Here is an 18871-nt window from a genome sequence, read left to right on the forward strand (position 1 = left end):
AAAAAATCAACATCTTTGATGTTGTTTGTCTTTATAACCAGTATTGTGACCTTTGCTGCAAAGGAAACTTTGTACTGGTATGGAATGTCTGAGTTTTCTTGTTGTTAACTCTTTCAGTCCAGAAAAAAGCGAAAGTATACATGAGAACAGGACGACATTTTTTGTATATATATTTCTACACTACCTTAGCCTGGGATCTAGGAGTCCAGTGAGGTTCCAATGTGATTTCCACCGGCATGTGTTAACATACAGCACAAAGGTAAGGGACTGTGGCAAAGTGCCCCGCCCCTGTGTGCATTTGTGTGTTCTATGTTGTATGTATGCGTGCGTATGTCAATGTTGGTGTATAGATTGGTACACGGGATATAAACAGGTCTGTGTTTCACGTGTGTTTAAATTGTATATTTGTATTTAGGCACGGGATTGCACATCACGCACGTGCATTTAAAATATAATATGCGAGCACGGGGTTGCACAGAATTAATTCACGTGCTGGGATTCAAGTGAATAATTAATTAGTAATTGAATCCCAGCACAACAGTATATATAGACGCATATTTCATTCAGTCAGGGTTGGGTGTTCGGAAGAGGAGAACGGGTGAGAGAGAGAGGAGAGTTAAAATAAGTAAGATCGTAAACGTAAAGTGTTTGTTCTCACCGTGTCTGTTTGTCTGTCCGTGCACCGTTTGTTTAGTGTTAGTCCGTTTTGTATGTCTGTTTATTTTGGCGCAAGTGCCGTGTCCTGTTTTTGTACTGTTTACAACCCTTTTATTTGTTAATAAACGCTGAGTGCAGCCATTGCACTCAGCTCATCACCATCACCGTCTGTCTGTGTTTGAATTCCTTCCTGCTTCCGGTCTGACGCCACCCACTCTGGCCGTCTTTGTGACACGTGGTGTCATCGTGGGATAATAGCGCCTCCAAGCGTCAGACCAGGAGGGGTTTTGTTTAAAAAAAAAAAAAAAAAAAATATATATATATATATATATATAATGGCAGAAGACGCCACAAAATGGCGGGACTGGTTCCTGGAGAATGCTGGGCTGGAGGCCCAGGCTCTGCCCATAGTCGTTCGGGCCCTGTGGATGATGGACAGTGAGAGATGGGAGGCCTATCAGCAGGAACACACCCCAAACACCTTGGAGGAAGGTGTGGAGTTTCTCCTCAGCTACCTGGAGGCAACGATAAACGGAACAGCAGCCCAGGTAGCAGGACCACCAGCAGAGGAGTACCTGCTGTCCCCATCTCCACCAGCAGAGGGTGAATGCCTGCTGGTTTTGCCTCCACAGCCCAAGCGGGAGACAGATAAAGAGGTGAAGGACAGGGAGGAGGAGTGCCGCCTAAGGGCCAGGCATCCACGGCGATGTAACAAGCCATCGTCGGGGTGCCTCCTCTGCGACCAGGATCACCTGTTCGCCCACTGTCCCTTCCGCAGTTATGGGGAGGAGCCTGAGCGTCCACAGCCCAAGCGGGAGGAGCCTGAGCGTCCACAGCCCAAGCGGGAGGAGCCTGAGCGTCCACAGCCCAAGCGGGAGGAGCCTGAGCGTCCACAGCCCAAATGGGAGGAGCCTGAGCGTCCACAGCCCAAATGGGAGGAGCCTGAGCGTCCACAGCCCAAATGGGAGGAGCCTGAGCGTCCACAGCCCAAGCGGGAGGAGCCCGAACGTCCTACGCCTGAGTGGGAGGAGCCCGAACGTCCTACGCCTGAGTGGGAGGAGCCCGAACGTCCTACGCCTGAGTGGGAGGAGCCCGAACGTCCTATGCCTGAGTGGGGGGAGCCCGAACGTCCACAGCCCAAAAGGGAGGAGTCGGTGCGTCCACAGCCCAAAAGGGAGGAGTCGGTGCGTCCACAGCCCAAAAGGGAGGAGTCGGTGCGTCCACAGCCCAACAGGGAGGAGTCGGGGCGTCCACAGCCCAAAAGGGAGGAGTCGGTGCGTCCACAGCCCGAAGAGAGGGAAGTCGGGGCTTCCACAGCCCTAGGACCCAAGCTGCCAGCAGAGGGTGAATACCTGCTGGTCCCACCTCCACCAGCAGAGGGTGAATGCCTGCTGGTTCCACCTCCACCGCAGTGGGAGGACTGCTTGCCCCTCCCACCTCCACCAGCAGAGGGTGAATACCTGCTGGTTCCACCTTCACCGCAGTGGGAGGACTGCTGGCCCCTCCCACCTCCACCAGCAGAGGGTGAATACCTGCTGGTTCCACCACCGCCAGGAGCAGAGGAGCTGGAGCTGCCTCTGCCTCCGCCACCGCCCGGAGCAGAGGAGCCGGAGCTGCCTCTGCTGCCCGTACCTCCGCAGGGAGTACGGTGGCCGGAGCCCCAGAAAGGGGAGCTGCCGGCCACGAAGAAGGGGGAGGAGGTCTGGAGACCACCAACCCCAGCAGCAGTTTTGCTGCCGGAAATCGTGGGGGAGGTCAGGAGACCTGCTCCCACTGCAGCAGTTTCGCTGCCGGAGATCGTGGGGGAGGTCCGGAGACCTGCTCCCACTGCAGCAGTTTCGCTGCCGGAGATCGTGGGGGAGGTCCGGAGACCTGCTCCCACTGCAGCTTCTTCGCTGCCGGCAGTACTGTGGTCGGAGCCCCACCAAAGGGAGCTACCGGCTACAAAGACAGGGGGAGAGGTCAGGAGACCAGCATCCCCCGCAGCAATTTCGCTGCAAGCATGGACCAGAAGGCTGTCAGCCGTGCCACTACCGGCAGGGGTGCTGACAGCATTGCCAGCCATGAGCCCACTGAAGCCTCCCTTCCCAGCCCGAGACTTTGTCCTGGACTGCTGGATTTTTAAGGGGGGAGGTGGCCGTTGAGGCCATGTGTGCTGCGCACAAGGGGGGGTATATGTGGCAAAGTGCCCCGCCCCTGTGTGCATTTGTGTGTTCTATGTTGTATGTATGCGTGCGTATGTCAATGTTGGTGTATAGATTGGTACACGGGATATAAACAGGTCTGTGTTTCACGTGTGTTTAAATTGTATATTTGTATTTAGGCACGGGATTGCACATCACGCACGTGCATTTAAAATATAATATGCGAGCACGGGGTTGCACAGAATTAATTCACGTGCTGGGATTCAAGTGAATAATTAATTAGTAATTGAATCCCAGCACAACAGTATATATAGACGCATATTTCATTCAGTCAGGGTTGGGTGTTCGGAAGAGGAGAACGGGTGAGAGAGAGAGGAGAGTTAAAATAAGTAAGATCGTAAACGTAAAGTGTTTGTTCTCACCGTGTCTGTTTGTCTGTCCGTGCACCGTTTGTTTAGTGTTAGTCCGTTTTGTATGTCTGTTTATTTTGGCGCAAGTGCCGTGTCCTGTTTTTGTACTGTTTACAACCCTTTTATTTGTTAATAAACGCTGAGTGCAGCCATTGCACTCAGCTCATCACCATCACCGTCTGTCTGTGTTTGAATTCCTTCCTGCTTCCGGTCTGACGCCACCCACTCTGGCCGTCTTTGTGACACGTGGTGTCATCGTGGGATAATAGCGCCTCCAAGCGTCAGACCAGGAGGGGTTTTGTTTAAAAAAAAAAAAAAAAAAAAAATATATATATATATATATATAATGGCAGAAGACGCCACAAAATGGCGGGACTGGTTCCTGGAGAATGCTGGGCTGGAGGCCCAGGCTCTGCCCATAGTCGTTCGGGCCCTGTGGATGATGGACAGTGAGAGATGGGAGGCCTATCAGCAGGAACACACCCCAAACACCTTGGAGGAAGGTGTGGAGTTTCTCCTCAGCTACCTGGAGGCAACGATAAACGGAACAGCAGCCCAGGTAGCAGGACCACCAGCAGAGGAGTACCTGCTGTCCCCATCTCCACCAGCAGAGGGTGAATGCCTGCTGGTTTTGCCTCCACAGCCCAAGCGGGAGACAGATAAAGAGGTGAAGGACAGGGAGGAGGAGTGCCGCCTAAGGGCCAGGCATCCACGGCGATGTAACAAGCCATCGTCGGGGTGCCTCCTCTGCGACCAGGATCACCTGTTCGCCCACTGTCCCTTCCGCAGTTATGGGGAGGAGCCTGAGCGTCCACAGCCCAAGCGGGAGGAGCCTGAGCGTCCACAGCCCAAGCGGGAGGAGCCTGAGCGTCCACAGCCCAAGCGGGAGGAGCCTGAGCGTCCACAGCCCAAATGGGAGGAGCCTGAGCGTCCACAGCCCAAATGGGAGGAGCCTGAGCGTCCACAGCCCAAATGGGAGGAGCCTGAGCGTCCACAGCCCAAGCGGGAGGAGCCCGAACGTCCTACGCCTGAGTGGGAGGAGCCCGAACGTCCTACGCCTGAGTGGGAGGAGCCCGAACGTCCTACGCCTGAGTGGGAGGAGCCCGAACGTCCTATGCCTGAGTGGGGGGAGCCCGAACGTCCACAGCCCAAAAGGGAGGAGTCGGTGCGTCCACAGCCCAAAAGGGAGGAGTCGGTGCGTCCACAGCCCAAAAGGGAGGAGTCGGTGCGTCCACAGCCCAACAGGGAGGAGTCGGGGCGTCCACAGCCCAAAAGGGAGGAGTCGGTGCGTCCACAGCCCGAAGAGAGGGAAGTCGGGGCTTCCACAGCCCTAGGACCCAAGCTGCCAGCAGAGGGTGAATACCTGCTGGTCCCACCTCCACCAGCAGAGGGTGAATGCCTGCTGGTTCCACCTCCACCGCAGTGGGAGGACTGCTTGCCCCTCCCACCTCCACCAGCAGAGGGTGAATACCTGCTGGTTCCACCTTCACCGCAGTGGGAGGACTGCTGGCCCCTCCCACCTCCACCAGCAGAGGGTGAATACCTGCTGGTTCCACCACCGCCAGGAGCAGAGGAGCTGGAGCTGCCTCTGCCTCCGCCACCGCCCGGAGCAGAGGAGCCGGAGCTGCCTCTGCTGCCCGTACCTCCGCAGGGAGTACGGTGGCCGGAGCCCCAGAAAGGGGAGCTGCCGGCCACGAAGAAGGGGGAGGAGGTCTGGAGACCACCAACCCCAGCAGCAGTTTTGCTGCCGGAAATCGTGGGGGAGGTCAGGAGACCTGCTCCCACTGCAGCAGTTTCGCTGCCGGAGATCGTGGGGGAGGTCCGGAGACCTGCTCCCACTGCAGCAGTTTCGCTGCCGGAGATCGTGGGGGAGGTCCGGAGACCTGCTCCCACTGCAGCTTCTTCGCTGCCGGCAGTACTGTGGTCGGAGCCCCACCAAAGGGAGCTACCGGCTACAAAGACAGGGGGAGAGGTCAGGAGACCAGCATCCCCCGCAGCAATTTCGCTGCAAGCATGGACCAGAAGGCTGTCAGCCGTGCCACTACCGGCAGGGGTGCTGACAGCATTGCCAGCCATGAGCCCACTGAAGCCTCCCTTCCCAGCCCGAGACTTTGTCCTGGACTGCTGGATTTTTAAGGGGGGAGGTGGCCGTTGAGGCCATGTGTGCTGCGCACAAGGGGGGGTATATGTGGCAAAGTGCCCCGCCCCTGTGTGCATTTGTGTGTTCTATGTTGTATGTATGCGTGCGTATGTCAATGTTGGTGTATAGATTGGTACACGGGATATAAACAGGTCTGTGTTTCACGTGTGTTTAAATTGTATATTTGTATTTAGGCACGGGATTGCACATCACGCACGTGCATTTAAAATATAATATGCGAGCACGGGGTTGCACAGAATTAATTCACGTGCTGGGATTCAAGTGAATAATTAATTAGTAATTGAATCCCAGCACAACAGTATATATAGACGCATATTTCATTCAGTCAGGGTTGGGTGTTCGGAAGAGGAGAACGGGTGAGAGAGAGAGGAGAGTTAAAATAAGTAAGATCGTAAACGTGTCCTGTTTTTGTACTGTTTACAACCCTTTTATTTGTTAATAAACGCTGAGTGCAGCCATTGCACTCAGCTCATCACCATCACCGTCTGTCTGTGTTTGAATTCCTTCCTGCTTCCGGTCTGACGCCACCCACTCTGGCCGTCTTTGTGACAGGGACCTTGAGGATTGAAAGGGTTAAGCTGTAACTCACATGAACCACAAGTTTATTTGATAAAAGTTAATATCATCAGCTGACTGATGTTATTAACTTTTACCCGAACAACGGCTTTGTTAACAAAAAAAAAAGAAAAGAAAGGAAGAAGAGAAAGAAAGGGAAGCAAAGCATTATTCTGTTCCTGGCTGGAATGACCCCATCCCTGTCCTGCTTGCTTGAACGCTCCATTAAACAACTTCAAATCTGATGTTTTGGATTCCAATCACTTTGTGTTGTTTTAATTGGAAATAATAAAGCAGAGCCCCATTATTTTCAAGAAAGAGAGAGATTCCTTTCAGCACTCTCTGAATCAGTGCTGTGAGAAATGAAGAATCCACAATGATCTCCTGTGAAGACTAGACTGAGAAGACTTACAGAAACCAAGTTATTGAAGAGTTATTGATGCGCCCGAACAACTGACTGTGGTGGTGCATCTGTCTGAATGGATACTGAGGCACAGCTGCTCCCCCAACAAAGACCTGAGACCAGAGTACAGTGTGCAAAGTTATTTCTATACATTTCTATATCACCTGAAAAGGTCTGCCTTTAAGCTGTGCTATTGCATTTTTAATCCCTCTAAATCATCATTATCAGGTGGATTTGGAAATGATGAATATTCATGAATTGAGTTATTATTATCATGTTAGTGCGTGATTAATAATAATGTGCAGTATTGACTATTGAATTACCATGGCATGAATGATCATAATTATCAATCTAGTATTCAGCACAATTCCCTGCAGACCTGATTAAACTAAACAAGGAAGCATTCAGAATAGCCAAATAAACATGTCCTTATTTCAGAGTAGAACTGCAGTAGTTTCTGCTCTGATAGCAGATAAATCAGAAATATTTCGTTTTTTTTCAGGAAAGAACATTTTTTTGAGCATGTGGCCCAGTGACCTTATACTGCAGACGCTTCCATTGAAAGCATTATGGTTTGAAAAATAAATAGTGTGCATGCTGAGCTTTGTATTGGCGTGTGTCTACTGCACATACACACATACAAATCATTAATATTTTTTTTAAATCACTTTACCTTGGGGGAAAAAAATGTTGTTGCTGTTCTTGTATCAGACGACCTTATGAAAAGTTGAATTGTAACATAAAACTTTGATATAAAAAAATGTATATTTTGTGATCATAACTTTCTGTTGCCATTATCTGAAATCCTCTTTTGCATTTCTCTGTTTATTTACCATTTCAGTGTTGTAGCTTATATCACATTCTCAGGGTCAGTAAACTCAGCAGCACCTTGAAAGAATTGACTGAGTCTGTTGTGAAAACTGTACTTTGTGCATAAATAAAGTACTTACACTGAAACTCCCTTAACCTTGCTAGCCGCAAAAGATGTATGACATTTGAACAGAAGCATGAGGTAACACTGTTCACTTTGCTTATTAAAACTTGAGACCCCAGAATATCTTATGTGGACATTGGAATCTACTTTGTTGCAACCCTGTCAATCTCTCTTTTGTAACTGAAATCTTAATTACCCATCTAAAAATGGTAACATAAGAAATTCTAGAACGAGAAAAAGGCCATTCGACCCAACTATGGTCGCTCGCTTTGATGTAAGCGTGGTCCGTTAGCACTCAGGAGAGGAAGACAAAAAAACCCTAACCAGGTTAGTAAACCTCTGGGAATCCGTGGCTAGATGGACCACCCTTCCTCCAGACGGCTAGCAAAATGTCTTAATTATGGTCACAGAGAGGGTTATACAGTATTGTTCATCCATTCTGTTCTTGAAGGATCCGATCTGGCAGCCTTAGGGGGCCTGGCCCGTCCACTACTCAACACTAGGGGCAGCAGTGTGGAGTAGTGGTTAGGGCTCTGGACTCTTGACCGAAGGGTCGTTGGTTCAATCCCTGGTGGGGTACACTGCTTCTATACCCTTGAGCAAGGTACTTTGCCTGTAATGTTTTTGAGTCCTATGTACTTTAAATGTCATCTGCCATGTGTCAGCCCAAGCTTGACTCTTATCTAAATCTCTTTGTATTATCAAAGTTGCTTATTGGGAGTTGGCTACCCCTCCCAGTTTTGTGTCGTCTGCAGATTTGCATAGTTTACTGATTATGTCTTGGTCCAAGTCATTTATATAGATTAGGAATAGCAATGACCACCATACTGATGCCTGTGGTACCCCACTTGTTATGTTACTCCAGTTTGATGCCTGGCCTCTAATTATAACTCTCTGCTTTCTGTCTTGTAACCAGTTATGAATCCATGCAGCTACTTTACCATTTACTCCTACTGATTTAATCTTTAGGTATAGTCTTTTGTGCGGTACTTTGTCAAATGCTTTGTGAAAATCTATGTAGATGATGTCATAAGCACTATCCTTGTAATCTCTAGTAGTCACCTCCTGAAAGAAATCTAGTAAATTAGTTAAACAAGATCTACCCTTCCTAAAGCCATGTTGGCTGTCTCCTGTAATGTTGTTACTATATAAATATTACTCTATTTTGGTCCTTATTATAGTTTCCATGATTTTACATATGATTGATGTTAAACTTTTAGGTCTGTAGTTTAAATGTATATCCCTTTTTAAATATAGGAACAAAATTGCCAATTTTCTAGTCCAGTGGGATGGCTCCATTATTTATAGATTTATTGAATGTATAATATATTGGTTTAAAAATCTGTTCTCTAGTTTCCCTGAGGACTCCTGGACAGATTCCATCGGGCCCTGAGGATTTGTTTATTTTAAGTGCTGCTACTCCTTTAGTCCTTCATTCTTTTCTATAGCAAACACTGGTAATGATGTTTGTGTACATTCTGTTAACCTTGGTATATTGCATAAATCCTCCTTTGTAAATACTTGCACAAAGTATTGATTAAGTACATCTGTGATTTGGTTGTCTTTTGTCACTAAATTACCACTGCTGTCATGTAAACTACTGACTTCCTCTTTCAGTTTCCTTTTAGCATGAACATATTGAAAAATATCGTTTGGATTTTGTTTAATATCTGCCGCTACTTGTCTCTCTAATTCCCTTTTCACTCTCCTGGTCTGCTTTTTAATTACGGTCTACAGGCCTCTCTGTATTCTATTTGTGAAGCTGATCCCTTTGATTTAATAGAAAAATATAATGTTCTTTTATTTTTAATACCCAGCTTAACAGATCGATTTACCCATCGTGGTTTCTTAACCTTTTCTCATTTTTGGGATAAATGTATCCTGCAATTGTAACATTATATCCCTGAATTTAATCTAATTGTTGTCAACTTCAACTTGAATTGTTGCACCACTACATAGAGCTGCCATGTGCTTCTTGTCACATTGATGATGCAGTACGTGTACATCACTGTGAACGTATGGTTGGTCATACACAGGTGTAGTTGGTGCAGTGCAAAAATAACACACACAGACAGTTAAAGTTCAATAAAACAGCTCCTTTATTTGGCTGGGTTGCGTGTCAACAACACTTAACTAATAAGCACGGGTGCTACACAGCCATGTGTATCCGTGCAAAACAAGGGTTTACAGTCCTGATAACAATAAGACACTTTAATAAGACACCAATTTCGCTGACCCTTTTTTTCCCACACATTGTCTAGATGAAGACATTTCTGAGTCAACATGTCTTTTTCATAGATTCCTTCTTCAATTTCAGTATCTCCCACATGGTATTTATAATGCACATTTTTATTGCCTGCGTCCAGTACCTTACACTTCCTATTGGCCAAGATCACGAGGGCCACTGGTCTCCTCTGTGTATTGCAGATCCGTGTTTCAAGATCACAGGGGCCACTGGTCTCCTCTGTGTATTGCATATCAGTGTTTCAAGATCACGAGGGCCACTGGTCTCCTCTGTGTATTGCAGATCAGTGTTTCAAGATCACGAGGGCCACTGGTATCCTCTGTGTATTTCAGATCAGTGTTTCAAGATCACGAGGGCCACTGGTATCCTCTGTGTATTGCAGATCAGTGTTTCAAGATCACGAGGGCCACTGGTCTCCTCTGTGTATTTCAGATCCGTGTTTCAAGATCACAGGGGCCACTGGTCTCCTCTGTGTATTGCAGATCAGTGTTTCAAGATCACAGGGGCCACTGGTCTCCTCTGTGTATTGCAGATCAGTGTTTCAAGATCACGAGGGCCACTGGTATCCTCTGTGTATTGCATATCAGTGTTTCAAGATCACGAGGGCCACTGGTCTCCTCTGTGTATTGCAGATCAGTGTTTCAAGATCACGAGGGCCACTGGTATCCTCTGTGTATTTCAGATCAGTGTTTCAAGATCACGAGGGCCACTGGTATCCTCTGTGTATTGCAGATCAGTGTTTCAAGATCACGAGGGCCACTGGTCTCCTCTGTGTATTGCAGATCAGTGTTTCAAGATCACGAGGGCCACTGGTCTCCTCTGTGTATTGCAGATCAGTGTTTCAAGATCACGAGGGCCACTGGTCTCCTCTGTGTATTGCAGATCAGTGTTTCAAGATCACGAGGGCCACTGGTCTCCTCTGTGTATTGCAGATCCGTGTTTCAAGATCACGAGGGCCACTGGTCTCCTCTGTGTATTGCATATCAGTGTTTCAAGATCACGGGGGCCACTGGTCTCCTCTGTGTATTGCATATCAGTGTTTCAAGATCACGAGGGCCACTGGTCTCCTCTGTGTATTGCAGATCAGTGTTTCAAGATCACGAGGGCCACTGGTATCCTCTGTGTATTTCAGATCAGTGTTTCAAGATCACGAGGGCCACTGGTATCCTCTGTGTATTGCAGATCAGTGTTTCAAGATCACGAGGGCCACTGGTCTCCTCTGTGTATTTCAGATCCGTGTTTCAAGATCACAGGGGCCACTGGTCTCCTCTGTGTATTGCAGATCAGTGTTTCAAGATCACAGGGGCCACTGGTCTCCTCTGTGTATTGCAGATCAGTGTTTCAAGATCACGAGGGCCACTGGTATCCTCTGTGTATTGCATATCAGTGTTTCAAGATCACGAGGGCCACTGGTCTCCTCTGTGTATTGCAGATCAGTGTTTCAAGATCACGAGGGCCACTGGTATCCTCTGTGTATTTCAGATCAGTGTTTCAAGATCACGAGGGCCACTGGTATCCTCTGTGTATTGCAGATCAGTGTTTCAAGATCACGAGGGCCACTGGTCTCCTCTGTGTATTGCAGATCAGTGTTTCAAGATCACGAGGGCCACTGGTCTCCTCTGTGTATTGCAGATCAGTGTTTCAAGATCACGAGGGCCACTGGTCTCCTCTGTGTATTGCAGATCCGTGTTTCAAGATCACGAGGGCCACTGGTCTCCTCTGTGTATTGCATATCAGTGTTTCAAGATCACGGGGGCCACTGGTCTCCTCTGTGTATTGCAGATCCGTGTTTCAAGATCACAAGGGCCACTGGTCTCCTCTGTGTATTGCAGATCAGTGTTTCAAGATCACGAGGGCCACTGGTCTCCTCTGTGTATTTCAGATCTGTGTTTCAAGATCACGAGGGCCACTGGGTCTCCTCTGTGTATTTCAGATCAGTGTTTCAAGATCACGAGGGCCACTGGTCTCCTCTGTGTATTTCAGATCTGTGTTTCAAGATCACGATGGCCACTGGTCTCCTCTGTGTATTTCAGATCTGTGTTTCAAGATCACGAGGGCCACTGGTCTCCTCTGTGTATTGCAGATCAGTGTTTCAAGATCACGAGGGCCACTGGTCTCCTCTGTGTATTGCAGATCAGTGTTTCAAGATCACGAGGGCCACTGGTCTCCTCTGTGTATTTCAGATCTGTGTTTCAAGATCACGAGGGCCACTGGTCTCCTCTGTGTATTGCAGATCAGTGTTTCAAGATCACGAGGGCCACTGGTCTCCTCTGTGTATTGCAGATCAGTGTTTCAAGATCACGAGGGCCACTGGTCTCCTCTGTGTATTGCAGATCCGTGTTTCAAGATCACGAGGGCCACTGGTCTCCTCTGTGTATTGCAGATCAGTGTTTCAAGATCACGAGGGCCACTGGTCTCCTCTGTGTATTGCAGATCTGTGTTTCAAGATCACGGGGGCCACTGGTCTCCTCTGTGTATTGCAGATCTGTGTTTCACGATCACGGGGGCCACTAGCTGGTCTCCTCTATATATTGTGGAAGCAGTAAATCTAAGGTGGTTTCAGGGTAGATGACAATAAACATCTTCCACAGCGCTATAAATCCTCAGGTGTAGACAGGGGGTTCCACTGTCATTTACTGACATGCGAATCCTATCTGTTCTGCATTTCCTTAACAAAGAAGAAAAGCAATTAGCTAATTAGCTTGCACTAAAATGCCATCTAAAATTAAAATCATTAAGCACTTTTCTGAAATAGCCACTGTATTGTCTGTGCTGAAACATACACACCACTGCTCTTTAAAATGGTCTCACAATGAGGTCATAAAAATCTCTTTATCCAGACTGTCACTTTCAAAACCTTTTTCTCATCTGTCACATCCAGGGACCTTAGCTTGGGCAAAAAAGCATGTCATTGTTTATTTTCTCTCCTCAGCCCCCTCTTCATGAATCACATACAGGGCTAACAGCATTACAGTTTCTCTGGTAACAGAGTGTGGTATTTCTTACATCGTCTAGGGGGAAAGAGTTGGACTTTCAGTGACTCTATTGAAGCCGTAGGGGTGAGTTCATACTCAGTGAATCTTAAATACATGCTAGAGGATTAAGTCACTTGAATTTCAATTTTCAACTGACCACCAGGGGTGGATAATTCAGATACTGTAAGTCAAATACTATCTACATGATACTTACCTTTTAACAATAAATATATCGTTCAACTCAATACACTTCTCTAAATGCATTTAAACTGTGATTGTAGTGCTTCATTTCCACATTTCTCTCTCTCTCTCTCTCTCTCTCTCTCTCTCTCTCTCTCTCTCTCTCTCTCTCTCTCTCTCTCTAATCATGAAAATCTAGGGCATAATTACATTAAAACAGCTTCAAAATGTCTGAACAGCTCATTTCAAATGCAGCAATGTCACGCAATTCATTTACACTTGATGCTAGATTTGGATAATTAAGCAAACAGGAATAATAGCAAGACTATTTTAATTGCAGATTGCACCCAGCTACCTCCAGACCCTCATCTCTCCCTATACCCCTACCCGACCTCTCCGCTCCGCCTGCACTAGAAGACTGGCTGTACCTCCGCTACGCTCCTCTGCCTCCAGAGCCCGCTCCTTCTCCACCCTTGCCCCGTAGTGGTGGAACGACCTTCCTACGGATGTCAGGACTGCCCAGTCCCTGACCATCTTCCGGCGCCTCCTCAAGACACACCTCTTCAGACAACACCTGTAAAACTCATCTCTTCCCTTCTGGACAATATAGCACTCTGCCTTTAATGCACTTTAATTTGCACTTATCTTCTCCCTATTGTACTGTATTTAATCCTGCACTTAACCCAATCTGTAGTATTTTGTATTTCACTTGCACTCGTATCTAACCCTGATGTAACTATCAACACTGTTATCTGCTCTTGAACTGCCCCGATATCAAATCGTACAGGGTTTTGTATTTGCTCTTATTAGGACTGAAGTCATTGTATTTTGTATCTTGCTCTTAATTGTACTGTAATTCTTGATATGTATTTTTTGTATACAACTCTAAGTCGCCCTGGGTAAGGGTGTCTGCTAATAAATAAATAAATAATAATAATAATAATTGCTTTTGAAACCTTAAATAGAGAAGATGTAATTGGAACAAAATGTTGTGAATCATATTGATTATAGAGATTCATTTGGTAATTATGGCAATATAGCTTCTCTCCTAAAAAATATTATTGTACAATCTGAAATAACTGTAAGGAAACAAAATGATTTATTTATTTCTCTGTGTGAAGGAGCACACACAACAAGCATTTAAGCAGGTTTTAACAAGTTTCTTTATTGATTCCAATAATCAAGAGTCACACTTTTACAGCTTAATCATTATCATGATGCACAATAATGGGGCCACTAGTTAATAGCAGACACTCAGTTTGTGGAAGAAGCGTCAGTCCCGGTGCTGGTGTGTGTTCGTGGAGGATCTTCATGCTTCTCCAATGCACCTGCAAGTGCTGCTGTTTGCTGGCTTCGATGCTGGCTTAGCTGTGTGTCAGCAACATTTTGACCTGACAACTCCTGCTTGCACCAGATCAGCTGAGGTCAGTTTTATTGACACTTTCTCAGGCAATAAAACATTTTTTTCCAGATAGCAGGCAGACATTTAACAGCATACTTTGCACAGCTGCACTCAGAATCATAGTTTTGTATTTATAATCTTTTCATGAACTCTTTACATAACCAAGGCACCTTCTCAAGAAGGTTATCTATTCAGAAATATATGCACAAGAACACATATTGGTAATATTAATTTCATTGAATTACTGAAATGTGAGCCTGTAACAGCAAGTAATTATCATGATTACTAGAGGATCTTAACAATGCCCTTCAGTTAGAACGATAAACATAAAACTGTTAATGAGAAGCTTCCCTACCAGACTTTGGAAAAAGACACAAATGCATTATGATTATGGTAATTACCATAGCTATGGAACATTAGAATGGTACAATTGTACATGCAGTGCCTGAAGGAGTTCTACTATACTACTACTGGTATGAATGGGGTGTCACATTAACAAACCTTCATATACATTACCAGGGTTGGGGAAATTGTTGAGGTGTCATTTCTAAAAGGTCTTTTTAATGCGGTGTGATTTAATTCAGTCTTGGATTTGAACCCTTTGTGAACTTCCCCAGAACACTACTGTGCTAAATCGCTTCTTCTTGTTGGAAAACTGAAATACTGCAAAAACATTTCTTCATTTAGCCTTCAAGAAAAATAAACAGGTTTACCGAGCCTGTGTATTCCATGAAGAGTTCTTGCAAGTTTGTATTTTTTTATTGAGTGTTTTGAAGTTGGATGCACTGTATAATGATGGTCATTTTTTATTGGAAGTACTTAAACAACAGCCTGCAGATACCTGCTTAAGGACTGTTCTGTTAAACAGTGCTTTAAAATAACAGAGTACATTAATAAGCACGCTCAAAAACCTTTCATGAACGACTTTATATCATTTATAAAAATAGGGCCATAGACGCTTGTGATCCTCTTTGTCAAGAACAGGTTCATGAATATCAAACTCTTATGAATTCATCAGAACAGACTCCTTAATATTTCATGCAGTTCCTGTCAGTTTTAAATGTACTGCTAAACATTCTGGAGGAGATAAACCTGACAGATTAGTAAGAAAGGACTGAAAAAGAATAAAACAAATTACTTCATTTTAGGCTAATATACCAATCTTTCTTTATACATTTTTACATAGTGCAAAAAATAATTTTATAGTTTCAAGATAGTTCAAAAGAATGCTGCCAATGTGTTATAAAAAAGGAGAGAAGTTTAACAATTTAGCCTGAACACTACATTGGCTTTGAAAATAAAATCTAAGTATAATTTGTAGATCCACTGGTATTCAGAGCAATGTGTTGCCTGAATCAAGTCCCTCGTAAAAGAATAATCAAGGCTGAGGGGACTGACATCAGGAACGCTATTCAACAAATGTCATCTCAGTCTTCTGCTCTGGCTTCTACTTACAAACCCTCAACAGCAATCAAGGGGGGCATCAACAAACACTGCCACAATGTGGGGGATTCAGACGGGTATTTCTGGATTTTGTCTGAAATAATGCTTGAACTTTTTTTATGATATGCTTCTCTTTAATTAAACAACTCTTCCAGGCTGTTTTTGTTGAAGTGAGTAAAGGAATCATAGTGGTGTTGCACAGGATTTAGTGCCCAATGGATCACCAATGAGAATCAGCTCAGTGTTAACATACTTATCAGCTGTTTTTTTGTTGGAATAGTTGGGGCAAATGATGATCTAAAATAAAGTTCGTAAATGATCAAGTTAGGACAATGTATATTAGAAGAAATGTAGATGTATTGCTTTACAGAGATAATGGAGAATCCCTATGTTAAAGCATGTGGCTCTCAATTGAAGATCTAAACCATACTGTACAGTGGGATTGCAAGTGTTGAGACAGACAAGTGATTCATGTTTATAAAAAGACGTCTTCAAAGATGCTCTTGGCATTTTATTGGTGGGAATTAATGTAAAGATAAAGGAAGTCAGTGTGGGTGAAGAGACAGCCGGTACGTGTCGTTCTTTAACAAAAACAGCACACAGCACAAAACAGGTGAAAACACGAAAAACAGCAAGCGACACAAACAGGAAAACATCAAAGAAAGATAAGACGAAAAAACATAAATATAAAAGACCTAAATGACAAACGGAGTACTTACAAGAAAAACTAGTCATTTATAGTACTGTTTTTTTAGTGCACTTGTGCCTGGTTGTGTAATTCAACAGCATAGCAATGAAGTCCAACAGCTGAAAGTGCATTTAAGGAAAATTACTTTCCCCACAGTTCAACATTTTTTTTCTCTCTTTTGTTTAGTTTTTCTACCTTGTTTCAATAGGGGTTATTTCTGAACAGACAAACTCCACCTTGAATCTGGATGTAAGTGTGATCGAAGTGTGATCGAAGGTTTTTCATGACCTGCTGTACTGGAACACCCCGGTGATCTAGTCTTGATGAAGAGGTTTCTCATGACCTGTTGTACTGGAACACCCTGGTGATCTAGTCCTGATGAAGAGTTTTCTTATGACCTGCTGTGCTGGAACACCCTGATGATTTAGTCATGATGAAAAGTTTTCTCATGCTTCTGCGCTGGAACACCCTTGTGATCTAGTCGTGATGAAGAGTTTTCTCATGCTGCTGCGCTGGAACACCCTGGTGATCTAGTCGTGATGAAGAGTTTTCTCATGCTGCTGCGCTGGAACACCCTGGTGATCTAGTCCTGATGAAGAGGTTTCTCATGACCTGTTGTACTGGAACACCCTGGTGATCTAGTCTTGATGAAGCGGTTTCTCATGACCTGCTGTGCTGGAACACCCTGGTGATCTAGTTGTGATGAAGAGGTTTCTCATGACCTGTTGTACTGGAACACCCTGGTTATCTAGTCCTGATGAAGAGTTTTCTTATGACCTGCTGCGCTGGAACACCCTGATGATTTAGTCATGATGAAGAGTTTTCTCATGCTGCTGCGCTGGAACACCCTGGTGATCTAGTCCTGATGAAGAGTTTTCTCATGACCTGCTGTGCTGGAACACCCTGGTGATCTAGTCTTGATGAAGCGGTTTCTCATGACCTGCTGTGCTGGAACACCCTGGTGATCTAGTTGTGATGAAGAGGTTTCTCATGACCTGTTGTACTGGAACACCCTGGTGATCTAGTTGTGATGAAGAGGTTTCTCATGACCTGTTGTACTGGAACACCCTGGTGATCTAGTTGTGATGAAGAGTTTTCTTATGACCTGTTGTACTGGAACACCCTGGTGATCTAGTCCTGATGAAGAGTTTTCTCATGACCTGCTGTGCTGGAACACCCTGGTGATCTAGTCTTGATGAAGAGTTTTCTCATGACCTGCTGTGCTGGAACACCCTGGTGATCTAGTCTTGATGAAGCGGTTTCTCATGACCTGCTGTGCTGGAACACCCTGGTGATCTAGTTGTGATGAAGAGGTTTCTCATGACCTGTTGTACTGGAACACCCTGGTGATCTAGTCCTGATGAAGAGTTTTCTTATGACCTGCTGTGCTGGAACACCCTGATGATTTAGTCATGATGAAAAGTTTTCTCATGCTTCTGCGCTGGAACACCCTTGTGATCTAGTCGTGATGAAGAGTTTTCTTATGACCTGTTGTGCTGGAACACCCTGGTGATCTAGCTGATTGCAATCAACTGGAGTAGAACAAGAGCACTTCTTTTAGACATGCTTAACCTATCAGACACAAACCTTCAGAGAGCATAAAGGAGCCACACCACACACAGACCTATCTGCAGAAGGAATGCAACTCTTATAATGAAGAAATGAAAACCTTGACACTGCACAGGTAAAGGACATGTAGCTCCAATGTAATCCGCTTGTTTCACCCCTCCTTCTAAACACCTCTGATTCCTCTTGCCTTAAAAGCTCTCAAGGCATATATCCTGGCACTTTTTTTTAAAATTTGGAATCACCAAATTTGTTTTTCTCGTTTTCTCCACAATTTGGAAAGCCCAATTCTTTTTTTTTTTTAATTCAATCCGGCGCGCCGCTGTCACCCCAGTGTTGACACGGGAGAGATGAAGACGGACACACACGTCCTCCAAAACGTGTGCCATCATCCGTCCACTTCTTTTCACTCTGCAGGCCTGCCATGCAGCCACCTCAGAGCTACAGTGTTGGAGGACCACACAGCTCTGGGCAGCTTACAGTGGTCGCTGGTGCATGGTGAACCGAGGACACCCTGGCCAACCTAAGCCCTCCTCACCCTGGCGGCGCTCTGTCAATTGTGCACTGTCCCCTGGGAACTCCCGTCCACGGTCGGCAGTGGAATATATATATATGCTATCTTTAAGGACCATGCTGTCCAGTGTGATGGACCCTCTCCTGCTTCCTGGACCAAGGGGAGATTTCATCACGGGACGATAAAGAATGTATTTGTAGATATAATTTTGAATCATTTTATTGAATCTCAAGTGATTGAGATGAATAAAAGGCCAGACAGTTTAGAAACACAGGAGAACTCCACAATGAATGACTGTACAAAGAACAGCCATGAAGCAGGGTGCACGTGGAAACAACACATTGTGAATTTGAAATTGAACTTGCACTTGCAGTTTTCATGCTGTGCCATGTTCATCTGCATGCGGGGTTCCTCAGCTGATGAGGATTTATTTTGTTCTGATGCACATCGAACTGCACTTGATGTGAGTTACAACCACTTAACACCAAGAGTCATTGTCTGAAAGTGCTTAGACCAGATCTTCTTCCTCATAAGCAGGCAGCTTATCCCTTGTCATGAGTCATGGTATGTCAATGACTATGTATAATATTTAGG

This window comes from Acipenser ruthenus, chromosome 6 (genome assembly GCF_902713425.1).
Source record: "Acipenser ruthenus chromosome 6, fAciRut3.2 maternal haplotype, whole genome shotgun sequence".
Taxonomy (NCBI): Eukaryota; Metazoa; Chordata; class Actinopteri; order Acipenseriformes; family Acipenseridae; genus Acipenser; species Acipenser ruthenus.